At 40.0% G+C, this 16,062-nt stretch overlaps 1 protein-coding gene across 4 annotated transcripts in view; it reads left to right on the top strand.

Moving 5' to 3' along the window:
• The window catches only part of PLIN2 (perilipin 2), a 97,806-nt gene that overhangs the window by 21,015 nt on the left and 60,729 nt on the right, over positions 1 to 16,062 (top strand). For 2 of the 4 annotated variants that reach the window (XM_046663854.1, XM_046663853.1), the window contains exon 2: positions 15,607 to 15,718. The exons of the other annotated variants lie outside the window; for them this stretch is intronic. The gene's annotated coding sequence lies outside the window, so the exon portion shown is untranslated. The remainder of the gene's footprint in view (positions 1 to 15,606; positions 15,719 to 16,062) is intronic. 4 annotated transcript variants of the gene reach the window in all.

Below are 16,062 nucleotides of genomic sequence, written 5' to 3'. Positions count from 1 at the left end.
ATCTCTTCTTAGGTGGACGGTCCTCACATAAAAGCCAAAATTTGTTAATCCAAAAAACATTGTGCAAGAATTATCTGTTTGTATAGGCTTTTCCCCCAAGGGGAAAAGAAGAACCTGTCAGACTAGTTGCCATCTCTCAATTAGAAAAGATGTTCATGGGCAGGCCCAGTGGCGCAGTGGTTAAGTGCGCACATTCTGCTTCAGCGGCCTTGGGTTCACTAGTTCGGATCCCGTGTGGACATGGCACCACTTGGCAAGCCATGCTGTGGTAGGCGTCCCACATAGAAAGTAGAGGAAGATGGGCACGGATGTTAGCTCAGGGCCAGTCTTCCTCAGCAAAAAGAGGAGGATTGGCAGCAAATGTTAGCTCAGGGCTAATGGTCCTCAAAAAAAAAAAGAAAAGGAAAAGAAAAGACATTCACATGATACACACTTGAAACCTTTCTTTCCTTTAATGCTCGTCTCCTCATTTGCTCCCCATGTAGACACACTTGCCTGCACAGCTTTGCCTGGTTCATATGAGATATAATTCACATACTATAAAATTTATCAGGAGGAACTAAAGTTTCCTTGTACCTTAGTTCTGTTCTGGTGTCGTTTCCCTGTTAAAACTCTTTGATTCTGTCACCGCCCATCAGTCCAGGTAAATTTATGTCTGTGAGCATGTACATGCATGAGGCATCAGGCAGATGCTTACTTAGCATGAATTTGGCTGAATACTCTTATCCTATTGTGAGTATATGAATTTCATGACAAGTTGTTTGAATTATGCTGTTAAATTGTTAACACCCATGTCATGGGCCTAGAACTGTCTGGGTTACTTAGTGACTGAATAGCTGAGAGTATCACTATAATACTCTGTTTTGGGGGATGCAAATGCTTTGTTTGGGACAATTTGAGAAAACCTTAATCCCAAATAAGTTTCCCACCAGCCTGCCATAATGCCTGAAATTCTTTGTGTCTGGAAAGAACTCAAGACACACCTAATGAAAGATATTTGTGTGTGTGTGTATGTGTGTCTCTGTATTTTCTTTTTTTTTTAAGATTTTATTTTTCCTTTTTCTCCCCAAAGCACCCTGGTACATAGTTGTGCATTTTTAGTTGTGGGTCCTTCTAGTGTGGTATGTGGGATGCCGCCTCAGCATAGCCTGACGAGCAGCGCCTTGTCCGCGCCCAGGATTCAAACCAGAGAAACCCTGGGCCACTGAAGCAGAGCGCGCGAACTTAACCACTCCTCCATGGGGCCGGCCCCATGTCTCTGTATTTCAAAATGTTAACAGTTATCTGGAAATAGTGGGATCATTGTTGGTTATTTTTATTTTCTTCATACATATCCCTAATTTTCAAACATTTCTACAATGAATACATATACTTTTATTATCAGAGAAAATGTTATAAAAAATTTTATGCATCCAAGGATGGTAAAAATCTAAATCCATTCTCAGCAGGTGACGTGTTATTGAATATGTCTTTCTCAAAACTTTCTCTTATTTTTTTTGAGGAAGATTAACCCTGAGCTAACAACTGCCGCCAGTCCTCCTCTTTTTGCTGAGGAAGACTGGCCCTGAGCTAACATCCGTGCCCATCTTCCTCTACTTTCTATGTCGGATGCTTACCACAGCATGGCTTGCCAAGCGGTGCCATGTCCGCACCCGGGATCTGAACCAGTGAACCCCGGGCCGCTGAAGCAGAACATGCACACTTAACCGCTGCACCACCAGGCTGGCCCCAATGTCTCAAAACTTCTACATTGATGCCAGGTAGCTAGAAGCCAGAATCCTTCAGAAATAGATATAAGATCTCTAAAGGAAGTAAATCCTGATATTGATAGTGTCCTTGTTCTTAAGCAGAACACACATAACATATTCATATAACGCATATTATTTTGTATGTATCAAATATTACACTAAGATTTTTTAAGTAAAAAAAAAAATCCTGAAAGGGCCAAAGATAAACTTCTTATTTTCCCAATATTGCCTCGGCCTGCCGTGGCAGGGTTCATGCAGAGGGATTTCTTTGTAGATAATGCTGCTGTATAAGTAGCATTTCTAAAAATACTTCAGAAACTAGAATGTGTAAGACGCACCCATATGAAGCTAATGTTTGCCTCACTTTATGGTAAAGTTTGAACTATCAAAATTCAACTTAAAAATAATTGAGTTATGATGGTAAGCATCATATGGCATCTACTCATCTACTCACGTCAGATTCATGCTCCTTTTCAATGTCAGGTAAATTCACCCTTGGTTTCATGGGGATCCAGGGATTAAAGAAGGGTAGGTTCCTCTAAGGATAGTAAATTGTCTATTCCCTTTTCAGGTATATTCATGGAGAATTGACTTGTCTTCCATTCATCCATTCATTTACTCAGATATTTCCTGAGCAATGTGCTAGGCATATGCTAGATTTGTGCTAGGGATATTGTGGTGAACAAACCAGACATGGGCCCTGCCCTCACAGGGCTTAAAGCTTGGTATGTTCCTGGCATACCACCCTTAACGATTGTATCTTGTTTTTCTTTTTTTTTTTGAGATATAGTTCACATACTATAAAATTTACTCTTTACAGGACGAATTGTATCTTCATTCATTTTATTCAACTATTTATTAAAGATTTTATTTTTCCTTTTTCTCCCCAAAGCCCTTGGGTACATAGTTGCATATTTTTAGTTGTGGGTCCTTCTAGTTGTGACATGTGGGATGCCGCCTCAGCATGGCTTGATGAGTGATGCCGTGTCTGCGCCCAGGATCTGAACTGGAGAAACCCTGGGCTGCTGAAGTGGAGCGCACAAACCTAACCACTTGGCCACCAAGCCAGGCCCTATTCAACTATTTATTATTGAGTGTTGGTTATATGTAAGGCAGTGTGTTAGGTAAGTGAAATAAATATAGACCCAACCCTCGTGGGTCTTATAGGTAAGATTTACGAGATAGTGAGAATGCTGGAATTCAGCTTCTCTTTACATTGATTAATTTTTTTCCAGTTTTATTGGGATATAATTGACATACATCACTGTATAAGTTTAAGGTGTACAGCATAATGGCTTGATTTGTGAGATGATTACCACAATAAATTTAGTTAGCATCCATCATCTTATATAGATAAAATGAAAAGAAAAAGAAAAATATTTTTTTCCTTATGATGTGAGGTCTTAGGATTGTTTTTACCTGTCACATACCAGGATTGATTAGAATGAATCTATGCTTATACTGACTTTTCCCAGGATTGACAGATGATTTTAATCATTTTTAGCATGAAGTTTTTTTTAGCTTTTAGCATTTTCTTTATTAAGATGGATGGAATTCAGCTACAATAGTTTGAGTCCTCGGGAGTTTTCCCTATCACTCGGTATAGCCAGCATGGTTAATGTCTTTGTGAAGCTAGTATTCCAGCTACACCTTTGAAGCACAGTCACCAGGGATCTTCTTAAAAGGCAGATTACAATTCAGTAGGTGTGGATTAGACCTGAGAGTCTGCATTCCTAATAAACTCACTGGTGCTGCCCATGTGGTGGTCCACGGACCCCAGTTTGAGTACAAAAGAGTTAGACCACATTTCTAGGAGTATATCCACTGGGGCTCTCCCTCAGGTGTTTCTGTGTGAGGCCTGCCATGTCCCTCATTCAATACAGCCTCTCCCATCTTGGCAGCACCTTAGCCAGCACAGTCTCTGCTCCACCCACCACCCAGTTCTTGAACTGGTTTCTTAGGACTGAAGTGTTTGCCTGCCCCACTGCTGTCTGACCATTGGCCAGTTCCTCATCTCCATTGAGACCCTTTGTTCTGCTTCTCCTTGAGGTGCAGCCAGTCGTATAACAGCCTCCCCTCCCTCTTCCTGGAATATACAGACTCTGTATTTACAGGCTGTTAACTACCTTTATCTAAGAGATAAGAAAGATCAATGGAAACCACTTGCCCTTTGTTCAGACTATTTCATTGACTTTGATGTAAGTCTTCCCCCTACTCTCTGTTTTCCTCCAAAGTTTGCTGTTTATTTTATAGGTTTGGGAAAGCTTATAGCTCAAGGTTTGTTTTGATCTCTGTTCGAATTCCTCAAGCTCTGGGGTGATTGGTAAACGTTTAGAAGCCAGTAGCTGCCAGCCTTTGTGTTAGCTGTTTTAGGGCCGTATAATTATAGACTTTGAGAATAGGAAGGGGCTTTCAAGGAGTTTTAGTTCAGCCCTTCATCTGCCAGATAGGAAACAGAAGCCCATGGGATTTATGTACCTTGCCAAAGACTGAGAACCTGAGTCCTCACACCATGTAAACTGTGCTGCACGGAGCATTAAGGAGCTGCGTAGATAGACCTGGCTCACTGAGTTTTTGTTTGGAGGAGTGGAGGCAAAACCTCCCTTCCCCTATTCCTCAACCGAGGGAGCTTCATTCATAGTACTTTCATCTCTTCCACATGCTAGACTTCCAACTTAGATCTTATTTGAAGAAGGAGTTTTATATCTACAAAAAATTTTAAACCATTTTGTCTCACCATGCTGCCTGCAAATTAATCTTAATTTCACATCTACCGTTTGAGAGAGTCATATTTTTCTATTCTCACTTTAATTGTAGAGTTTGAGCCAGAGCTAAAATTCTACATCTGTGGAAAAGCTAGGGAAAGGAAATCTGACACTTAGAACATTTAAATATAATATTTAAATACTCCTTAATAATGGAATTTTATATTAGTCACCAACTCATGCTATGAAAATATAAATGTTACACTTAGAAAGATAGGACTTACATTGAACTGTCGACGAAAATAATCCATAAGCAATCTGTAAATGAAAATTTGGGTGAGTTTATTCTGAGCTGAAATCTGAGGACCATGGCCCGGGGCCTTTCTTCCAAAGGAAGAAAGGGCACCAAAGAAGTGGGGTGCACAGAGTGGTTATATACCCCCAAACAGGGTGTTTCACATATGATTGAAATGTCCCTCCCACAATAGTCACAAGATTGCCCTGTCGGCACAGCACTTGATGGACACAGCAGGTGGTGGGTCTGCCATCTTGGTGGGCATAGCAGGAGGCAAGTCTATTGTCTCGAGCTGGGCGGTCACAGGTGAGTGCAGCAATCAGTTTCTAGCCTAAGGAAAGATGCTTAATCCTTAAGGAGACGCCAACATTGGGAGGGGGAGGGAAATTGCACCTTTACCTCAAGGGCCTTTGTTCTTGCCATAGGGTATATCTAAAGCAGATATATAATGCATGCTCAACGGCCTCGGTCAGGCCCAAACTTTTGGAAAGACAAGGTCAGGCCGAATTAGGTTTATACCACATGGCTTCCTCATATTCTCCAATATATCCTATTGCTTGCCATTTTTATTTGTCAATCCCATCCATTCTGTATTACATTTTCGTGATACTTTTCCAATCCTTACATCAGAAACTATATATAATCATTGATGTTTCACCTGAATCCTGGTAAATTTAACAGCTTTATTGAGATATAATTCATATACCATATGTGATGGTTAATGTTATGTGTCAACTTGACGGGGCTACAGGATGCCTAGATGACTGGCAAAACATTATATCTGAGTGTGTCTGTGAAGCTGTTTCTGGAAGAGATTAGTGTTTGATTCAGTAGACTGAGAGAAGAAAGATCCACCCTCACTGATGTGGGTGGCTATCATCCAATCCATTGAGGGCTGGAATAGAACACAAAAAGGAAGGAAGCAGGAATTCCCTTTCTCTTAAGCTGGGACATCCAGACTAGGAGTTACACTGTCGGCTCCCCTGATTCTCAGGCCTTCAGACTCAGACTGAATTATACCAACAGCTTTCCTGGTTCTCCAGCTTGCAGACAGCCGATTGTGGTTCTTCTCAGCCCCCATAACCACGTAAGCCAATTCCTATAATAAATTTCCTCATGTATACCTACACAAATGTTCTATTGGTTCTGTTTCTCTGGAGAATCCTAACACACCACGTAATTCACTAATTTAAAGTGTACAATTCATGGATTTTAGTGTATTCACAGAGTTGTGAAACCATCATCACTGTCTAGTTCCAGAACATTTTCATCACCCCCGAAATAAACCCTGTATCCGTTAGCAGTCACTCCCCATTCCTTTCTCCCCCATCCACTGGCAACCACTAATCTACCTCCTGGCTTTGGGGAGTGCCTATTCTGCATATTTCATATAAATTAAAGTATACAATATGTGGCCTTATGTGTCTGGCTTCTTTCAGTTAGCATGTTTTCAAGGTTCATCTATGTTGTACCATGTATCAGTGCTTCTTTCCTTTTTATGGCTGAATAGTATTCTGTTTATGGATATACCACATTTTATCTATTCATCTGTTGATGGACATTTGAATTGTTTCTACCATTTGGCTAATATGAATAATACTGCTATGAACAATGGCATACAAAGAGGTGTTTGAGTACCTGTTTTCAATTCTTTGGGGTATATACCTAGAAGTAGAATTGCTAGGTGATATGATTCAATGTTTAACTTTTGGAGGAACCACCAAGCTGTTTTCCACAGTGGTTGCACCATTTTACATTCCCAGTAGCAATGTAAAAAGTTCCAGTTTTTCCACATTCTCGCCGTGTATCTAGGATATGTAAAGAATGCCCTAATTAGACATATGATTTGCAAATATTTTCTCCCATTATGTGGTTTGTCTTTTCACTTTCTTCATGGTATCTTTGGAAGCATGAAAGATATACAGTTTGGTGATGTCCATTATATCTACTTTTTCTTTAGTTGCTTGTGCTTTTGGTGTCATATCCAAAAAAAACACAGCCTGATCCAAGGTCCTGAAAATTTACATCTATATTTTCTCCCAAGAATTTTATAATTTTAGCTCTTACATTTATATCTATGATACATTTTGAGTTAATTATTGTATATGGTATGGGAAGGGATCCAACTTTATTCTTTTGCATGTGACCCATTTGTCCCAGCACCATTTGTTGAAAAGCCTTCTTCTCCATTGAATTATCTGGCATCCTTGTCAAAAATCAATTCACTGTAAATGTGAGGGTTTGTTTCTTGACTCTCAGTTTTATTTCATTGGTCTATATGTTTATCCTTATGCCAATACCCCACTGTTTTGATTGTTATAGCTTTGTATTAAGTTTTGAAATAAGGATGTGTAAGTCATCCAATTTTGTTCCTCTTTTTCCAGGTTGTTTTGGTGATTCTGGGTCCCTTGCATTTCCCTATTATTTTTATGATTAGCTTGTCAATTTCTGCAAAGAAGACAGCTGGGATTTTGATAGGGGTTGTGTTGAATGTGTAGATCAGTTTGGAGCATACTGCCATCTTAACATCAGTAAGTCTTCCAATCCATGAACATGGGATGTCTTTCCATTTACATAGGTCTTTTAAAATGTCTTTCAACAATGCTTTTAGTTTTCAGAGTACAAGATTTGCACATTTGTTAAATGTATTCCTATTTTATTTTTTGATGCTGTTGTAAATGCAGTTGTTTTCTTAATTTCATTTTTGGGCTATTCCTTTCTAGAATATAGAAATACAATTGTGGGTTTTTAAAATATTACTGTTATTGATCTTGTCCCCTACAATCTTGGTGAACTTATTTATCAACTCTAATTGTTTTTTTAGTGGATTCCTTTGGATTTTCTATATACAAGATCAGGTCATCTGCAAACAGAGATTGTATACATTTTTTCCAATCTGGATGCATTTTTATTTCCTTTTTCTTTTTGCCTGATTGCCCTTGCTAGACCTTCCAGTAGAATGTTGAATAGCAGTAGCAAAAGTGGAAATCCTTGTCTTGTTCCTGATGTTAGGGGAAAAGCATCAGCCTTTTACCATTAAGTATGATGTTATATGGGGTTTTAGCTATTTTTATAATGCCACTGCATAACCCAGTAGAGATTTGGGGCTGAGGGTGGAAATAGAGAATAAACCTCAGAAGAAAGACCTGAGTTACATTTGGAAATCCTTAGTATTCAGATGATAGTTGAAGTTATCAAAACTAATGAGATGGTCCAGGCAGGGTGCATTGGATGAAAAGAGGATTGGCAACCTTTTGGGAAACATCAACCTTCAACGGAGAGAAAGACTAAGAGGAACCCTTGGAGTAGTAGTTATCCAGCTTGGCTATGCAGAGTTACCCGGGGAACTTCATAAAAATACAGCTTCCCAAGTGCTATCCCAAGCAATTCCAATTGAGGACGGTTTGGCCTTGGCATCTGTATTTTTAGAAGCTCCACAGGTAATTTGGTGCTCTGACCCCTTTGATCTGTACCTCTGTTCTCAATACACATTCTGCTTTGAACACCTGTTTGTCTTCAGAGAGGAGGTGCCCCACTGACTCTTGAAGCATTACTGAGTTGCAGGTGAATCGTCAACCAGTCGGCCAAACCAGACATTGAAGTCATCTTGGAGGGTGGCCTCTCGTATCCCTGTTATCTAGTTGGTTACCCAGTCTTGTCAGTCTTACTTCAGGAATATCTTTCAAACCCACCTCCTTCTATTTCTCCTTCTTCCTTAGGTATTCATCCTCTTGCACCTGGTCTCCAGCATTCGCTTATTTTGTCTCTTTCTTTCCTGCGCAATTATCTCCATGCTGTTACCAAAATAATCTTTTATCTATCACATTATATCTTTGTTGAAAAACCTTTAATTGCTCCCGGTGATTATAGGATGAAATCTAGACTCCTTTGTTTGGTGTAAAGGCCCTTCACTACCTTACTCTAGCACACCTTCCCAGCATCGGCTGCTGCCACCTTTCTCCTTGTACCCCACAGTCTAACTGTTTTGCACTTCTACTGCCTTCTTCCCCCGTCTTTGCATAATCACCTCTGACATCTTTTGAGATCCAGCGTAGATGTCCTCCTCCATGATGTTGCCCTTGATGATCCAACACTGACTTAATAACTTCTTCCTCTGTAACTGTAGCAGTGCCTAGGGAATGACTAATGTGATCCCTGATAGATACAGAATGAAAAAATTAGAAATTTTATTTTTTTTCCTCCTAAATTATATTTGTGTGTGTGTAAGTTTTTTAATGCAAAGGCAGAATATTGTAGTGATTAAGAATATAGATTCTTGAGCTAAACTGTCTGGGCTTAAATCCTGACTCTGCCACTTGCTGTTATTTTTTATTTGGACAAGTTACTTAGCCATTTCTGTGCCTAAGTTTTCTCATCTGTAAAGTAGATGTTGTTCCAATGACTTATTGCTGCATTACAAACCACTGTAAAACTTGGTGTCTTGAAACGACATTTCAGGGGCTGGCCCCGTGGCTGAGTAGTTAGGTTCGTACGCTCGCTTTGAGGCCCAGGGTTTCACCGGTTTGAATCCTGGGTGTGGACATGCACTGCTCATCGGGCCACGCTGAGGCGGCATCCCACATGCCACAACTAGAAGGACCCACAACTGAAACTACACAACTGTGTACCAGGGGGCTTTGGGGAGAAAAAGGAAAAATAAAATCTTTAAAAAAAAGCACTTCATTATTATCTTCCAAAGCTTTAGGGGATGACTGAACTCAGCTGGGTGGTTGTCATTTGCTATCTCTCATATGGTTGTGGTATGGATACCATATGGATCTCCCATATGGTAACTGGGGCTGGAATTACCTGTCGGTTTCTTCACTCACGTGTCTCACGTGTAGGCTGGGAGGGCTGTAACAGGTGGGGCTGCTCAGGTATTTCTCTCTTCGTGTGTCTAATTGAGCTTCTTCACTTGGCACCTGGCTTCCCCCAGAGCAAGGGGTTTAATAACACAACCTCAGAAGTCCCAGAATGGCGTTCCTACTGCATTCTATTAACCAAGCAAGTCACTGAGATCAGATGAGCTTCAAGGGATGAGGAATTACACCTCCTGATGGGAGGCGTGTCAAAGAATTTACAGCCATTTTTAATCCACCATGGGTATAATAATAGTACCTACCTTGGGGTTGATGTGAGGATTAACTGAGTTAATATTTGTAAATATTAGTAGTACCATATAATTTTAGCTCTTATTATCATGTACATGAGTATAATTGATAGACACAATATATTTTTTATAATATACTTATTTTATATATTATATATTATATTAATTATATTAATTATATTAATTATTTATTAATTAATATATAATTATATTATATATTATATTTTATAATATAATATACTATAATAATATAATTTTTTATAATAGACACATGTTTTAAGACTGCTCTGTATTGTCATTTATCAAGTTTTATTGGGCATTTAGTGTCCTTCTGAACCCACGACTCTGTGAATTCCTCATGGTCAGGGACTTTGCCAAAGTTTTCTTTTGTACAAGGCACTGGAGTGCCGAGCACAGGGCCTGGCACATGGTAACTACTCAGTGATTTTTTATTTTTTTAATAAATGAGTAGAAAGAATGAATGGAATAAGGTAACGTTGGGACACAGAATTTTCAGTGCTAAAACCAAGAAAGTCTCAGGCACACCAGGATGAATCGGTCACTTTAGGAATACATGAATAAATGCATTTTCCCGAAGAGACCAAAGCTGAAGCATAATGGTGAGGTGAGGTTCGTAGACTAGCCCAACAAAGCTTAGCAAACTCATAAATCATGTTAAATCTTTTTTTTTAAGTCTTGAAGTTGTTTTTTTTGTTTTTTCTCTAAATGAAACCTTCCAGGAGCTCAGTACCTATAAAACAGATGAAGTGGACACTGGTTCATTTGCAGGAGGGGGCACCTGGAGGTTTGCCTTTGGCCTTCTCTTCCCTTCCCTCTCTCGTTTTAGAGGCTCTAAAGCACGTCTGAAAAATCCTGGAGCATTCCCTTGAAAGCCACTGATGTAATAAATCATAGCCCCAGGGCCCCTCAACGTCCCTGAGAGCTGACCATTTGGCTCCTCTTAATCTTAGATTCTACAGCCTGGAGCCTCCCTCGGGCCTGAGCGGGAGGAGGTGGGTACGACAGGTGGACAGCTCCAGGGCCACAGAGGGGCAGAGGGGGAGGTTTCCAAAACAAGATAAGGATCTGGACCAGATCTTTACAGGCTCCCCGAGGAACAGGAACAGGGGCATTCATGAAAAGGAAGCAGTATCAGCACCAAGAGAGCTCAGGGGTAAGAGGGGTGAAGCAGAAGGGGCCACTTGTTTGTGCTGTCGTTTACTAATCAGGAAGTGATTGACTTTATAAATATTTTATCATTCCTGACTATTTTAAGAAAAACGCTCGAGTGTGTTAAGATCCTTGTACATGTGAATAATCTTTGTCACAGTAATTTCACTTCTAAAAATTTCCATTAAGTGCGCAATCAGAAATGTGTGCAAAGATATATACAAGAAAAAAAGATATATACAAGGATATTCATTGCAGTTTTATAACAGAAAAGGTCTCCAAGAGGAAGTGATACCTGAGCTGAACCTTAGGGGGTGAATAGGAATTACCCAGGCCTCTTGGGTGGGGAATAGAAAGAGGAGTAGGTGTTCCAGTTAGGGGCAACAGCATGTATCAAGGTGCAGAGATGTGACAGGTATATTGGGGAAGTATAAGAAATTGGGAATTATTAGAGCAAAGGATACACTGTGAATGGAGCAGGAGATGAGGCTGGAAGGGAGGAAAAGGTCAGAAGCAGAACAAAATTATAATTCCAATTTAAAAAATCGTAGTAATTTTACTCTTTGAGTGAAAAACACGTTCTTTAGGTTGGCATGTGTACACAGAGAGATAAGAAATCTAACCCTGTGTGCAGGAAATTCAAACCAAGGGAAGTAGTGAACTATCCTTGAGTTGAAATGTTACTTGAAACAATAAAATAGGGAAGATTAACAAGTCATACTACTTTGATGTCAGATGCAATCATCTTTATGTATAATACATCGATCGGTCAAAGTTCAAGAACTGCTTATCTGTATGAAAATATTGCTCTCCTCTTTGCACGGTTATCTCAACAGTTCCAGAATTGTTTGGGTAATAAACTTTGTTTCTCACACAAAAAGTTATGTTTTTTAGCCAAGTTGATTGTAAAGCAAAATTTTGAATGTTGTTAATAGATTTATGCCCATTTGCATAATAAAAAATTGCTCCAAATTTACCATTATCACATTGACTTAGTCATTATCTGCTGTTGCTACCACTTGCCTGTTCTTAAATTCCTCTTACGGGTCCCCATTTATCTGCCACAATCTGCATTTTTTCGCTACTTCTACTGCTAAATAATCCTCTCAAAGGAAGCTTTTTGTCCCACCTCTTCCCATCAGCTCATTGTTCTCTGACCACAAAGACCAAGACCAAAGCAACATAGCACCATCATACCATTTATTGCATCAACAAACGCTGGGTCAAGGGCCGTACTTGCTCACAGGTGGAAGGTTTTGAGACTCACCTCATTGGTGAATTGAAACAATTATATTAAAATGTAGAATTAAAATTGAAACAATAACTTAAAATGTCCCTCTGCAGGCCTCAAGCATTTAAGAGTCTCAGAGGATTATAACTGGTTCTGAAGGAAAGACTCATGATGAATGACCCAGTCTCATAGGTTGGAATCATAAGATTGTAGGGTTTTAAAGGTGCACACGAGTGCGCATTTCAGAAATTATCTTATTCAGCTCCTCATAGATGAAGCAACTGAAGCCTAGGAGGACAGCATGGTGACTGTGACCTTGGACAATTTACTTATCTTCTCGTTGCCTCGCTTATCTTTTAAATAGATTTTAGCAGTGTCTATAGCTCAAAGGGTTATTTTAAGGAATAAATGAGATAATGCAAGGGAAGAACTTAGAGCAGTGCTTAGCCCAAATATATCGTTCAATAAATCTTTGCTGCTGTGACTATGGATACAACAATGAACAAGGACTCCTGATCTGCTGTTAATTTGTAATGAACTCAGAAAGTTCCTCCGTTTTACCAATCTGTGAAATGAAGTTGGACTGTGGTTCAAGTTGAACTGTGGGGCCCTCGGGAGCCACAGGACTGCAGGGAGGAAATGGAGAGACCAGCAGGCAGGCAATGCACACCTACCCTCCTTCAACCAAACATGTTTAGCTTTGGTCTTACTTCTTATATTTTTGCATAAAAGAGTTCTGCTGAAAAAATAAATAACTACATAATGAGATCATCTTTAAGGTTCTTTCAGATTCTATGATTTTGCAACAATCACACAGTGTCCCTCTGTTATTCTGGTTTCAAAATAAAGACTAGAGTTTTAAAGTTTTAAAGGATAAGATCAATTTATGACCATAGGCACAGAGCCAGGACAGAACTCTAGGTCTCCTGATGATGTGGGGTCAGTGAGCCAAGGAGTCGAAAGAAAGATTTCTTGGACTCTCAAGATCTGGCAGTAGTGCTCTTTTATTTAGAGAATAGTGTGGAATAGCATGGGGACAGGACCCATGGGCAGTCAGAGCTGCTGCATGGGGACAGGGCCCACGGGCAGGAGGAGGTGCTGCTGCTGTCCCCGCTACTGCTTGCAAACACGGCTGGAGAGTAAGGCTACATTTAAGGCATAGGTACGTGAGCCATCTCTTTACAAGACAAAGGAAAGAACATGGAAAAAAGTTAAAGTGGTATCAGTGCAGGTGGGGTCTGGCCATTGGGTGATCCCATAACTTTTAGATAAGAATCAAACTGGATTAAGTAAAGGCCAGAAGCCACCACCCTAAATCAGTTACATGAGATTGCCAAACAGTAACCAACTTAAGTTCTTGCCTTCCCCATTAAGAGTTTCCATCCTGCCTTCCTTCACAAATGCAAATGTCTCTCAAAGGGCAAGCAAATTCCAGTCCTAGGAGCCTGCTTCTCATCTGCAGTTTTTAAATTAACCAGCCTAAAATAATCCTCATCACTGACAGTAAGGAAGAAGCATGATAATTTCTTGAGGTTAATAGGAAGGATGATCCTCAAATGATTAATGCTCAGTAATGCTTGTGGACATGCCTGTGTCTTGCTAATGGGGAAACAAATCCTGCGTTTTTGCTTCTTAGTTTCCTCTTGAATTGTTCAAGGGGTGCATGTTCTTTTGCACAGTGCTGATGACTATCTCCTCTATGATTACCACATTTATTTCCCAATCCTTTTCTGGGTAACTGAAGATTCAAGCTTGCTGAATTATAGTTTATTGAGAAAGAGGACCTTAAGGAGAGATGTTACCATTGCTTCAACTTGCATTTATTTATCAAAAGGTTATAGAGTATTTATTGCCATACCAGAGTATTTGTATATTTCAGATGCAATTCTCTGATATAGTTCTAATTTTCAGTGAACCCAACCCAATTTCAAAGCTCTAATCAAAAAAGACTTTGGAGATATGTCAAAATATTAAATGACTGAAATTTGTTGGTGCACAGTAAGCTAATGGTATATTTTCTATTGGGTTAAATTATTACAGTAGGGCTGGCCCGGTGGCACAGAGGTTAAGTTCGCATGTTCTGCTTCTCTAAGGCCCGGGGTTCGCCAGTTCAGATCCTGGGTGCGGACATGGCACCGCTTGGCAAAAGCCATGCTATGGTAGGCGTCCCACATATAAAGTAGAGGAAGATGGACATGGATGTTAGCTCAGGGCCAGTTTTCCTCAGCAAAAAGAGGAGGATTGACAGTAGTTAGCTCTGGGCTAATCTTCCTCAAAAGAAATAAATAAATAAAGTAAATTATTACAGTAGTCTTGTTTTCCCTGCATTCAGACTTTCTCAGGGTAAAAAAATGTTTACATTTTCAAGTACTCTATCAGATTCCAGTATATAAATTCCATACTATTCTCTCTATCTTGCCTTTTCAAGTGTCTCTGAACTCATGTTTCCATTGTAGGAAATACGCAGTTTAAGGGCATTGACTTTCATCAGGTAAGAAATGTAACCCTAAAAGGTACATGGCTTTCTACTGTGTAATTTTAATTCCCATCTAGAACATACCTAGTTCAGACTCTGATACAAGGTGTTGCAGTCAATGTAACAGATCCTAATGTAAATGAAAGGACATGCTTCTGCATTTTCATGAAGAGTCTATTAAAGCCTAAATTTCACACTAAATCTTTTACATATGCATTTTTTCCCATATGGTGGGACGTATTGTATGTACAATGAAAAGGAAATATTTTGCCTAGCCATGATCACTGTCTCTCGGTTTCTCTACCTGGAGATGACCACTAGTCTCAGTTCCTTATCTATCCTTGGAGCGGTTCTTGAATGCTTCAGTTTAAAAGACTGAACTTAAAATGTGGGGAGGCTTTCTTATAATGTAAACATGTTTAACAGAGAAATGTAATTTGCAGAATATAATTAACATGCCCGACACCATTCTGCAACAGCTGAGGACAGAACAAAGAGGAAAGTACAGAGTGTCTTTTCTAACTATAGTATTTGCCTGCCTAGGCATCTAGGTTTCCATTTTAAAGATTCCTTAGGAAACCCCAACTGTTACAAGGAAGTATTGCTTTTGGTTTAATGTTTATCCTGCTAGAGCACTCCACCCTTGAATGATCTTAGTGACTAATAGGACTGGCACCAGTTCTCACTTACCGGCTTGTTTTTTGTGCCGACTGCTAATTTGCAGTCGTAGACAAAACTAGACTAAAGAACTTCTTAAAATAAATAAGAAGAGGCAACGGCGCAGGTGCTCTTTAATTTTTAAGTTGGTCTGGAACAATAGCCTCACCGAGAAGTCATATGGTCAGTCGGTTGGTCTTCTGTTCCCTGACAGTTAGAGGGCCCTCCCCTGCCGCCCACAGTGACTCAGAAGGCAGCTGCGGAGAACAGGAAGGCCGGAGATTCATGTGACAAGCCACTGGCCTTCACCAGGGCAGACAAAGCAGGTGGGTGTCTTCCCTGCCCCACCCCCACCCTCTAGCTTTATGTTGCATTTCGGGGATTGTTTTTTTCCTCCTCAAACTGCTCTGAATTTTCTCTTTGACCTAATTTCATCTGGGGAAAAATGCTGTCTGGAAGGGCCTGCTGAGACTTTGTCTGGGCCTGTCTCACTCAAGAAGGCCAACAATCTGTTTGCACACCAAGAATGGAAAAAATGTTTCTGTGCTTCAGAAATTCCTGAACACACTTTTTCCAGAATGAATCAGTTCCTTCCAGCAGGGATAGCTGTCACTAGTTGGGAAAATGAAGCTGTCAATAATCGGTGGCCGGCTTCTAGGTTTCAAAAGAG

Source organism: Equus quagga, chromosome 6 (assembly GCF_021613505.1).
Source record: "Equus quagga isolate Etosha38 chromosome 6, UCLA_HA_Equagga_1.0, whole genome shotgun sequence".
In the NCBI taxonomy this organism is placed as follows: domain Eukaryota; kingdom Metazoa; phylum Chordata; class Mammalia; order Perissodactyla; family Equidae; genus Equus; species Equus quagga.
This window is presented reverse-complemented; position numbering and strand designations above follow the sequence as displayed.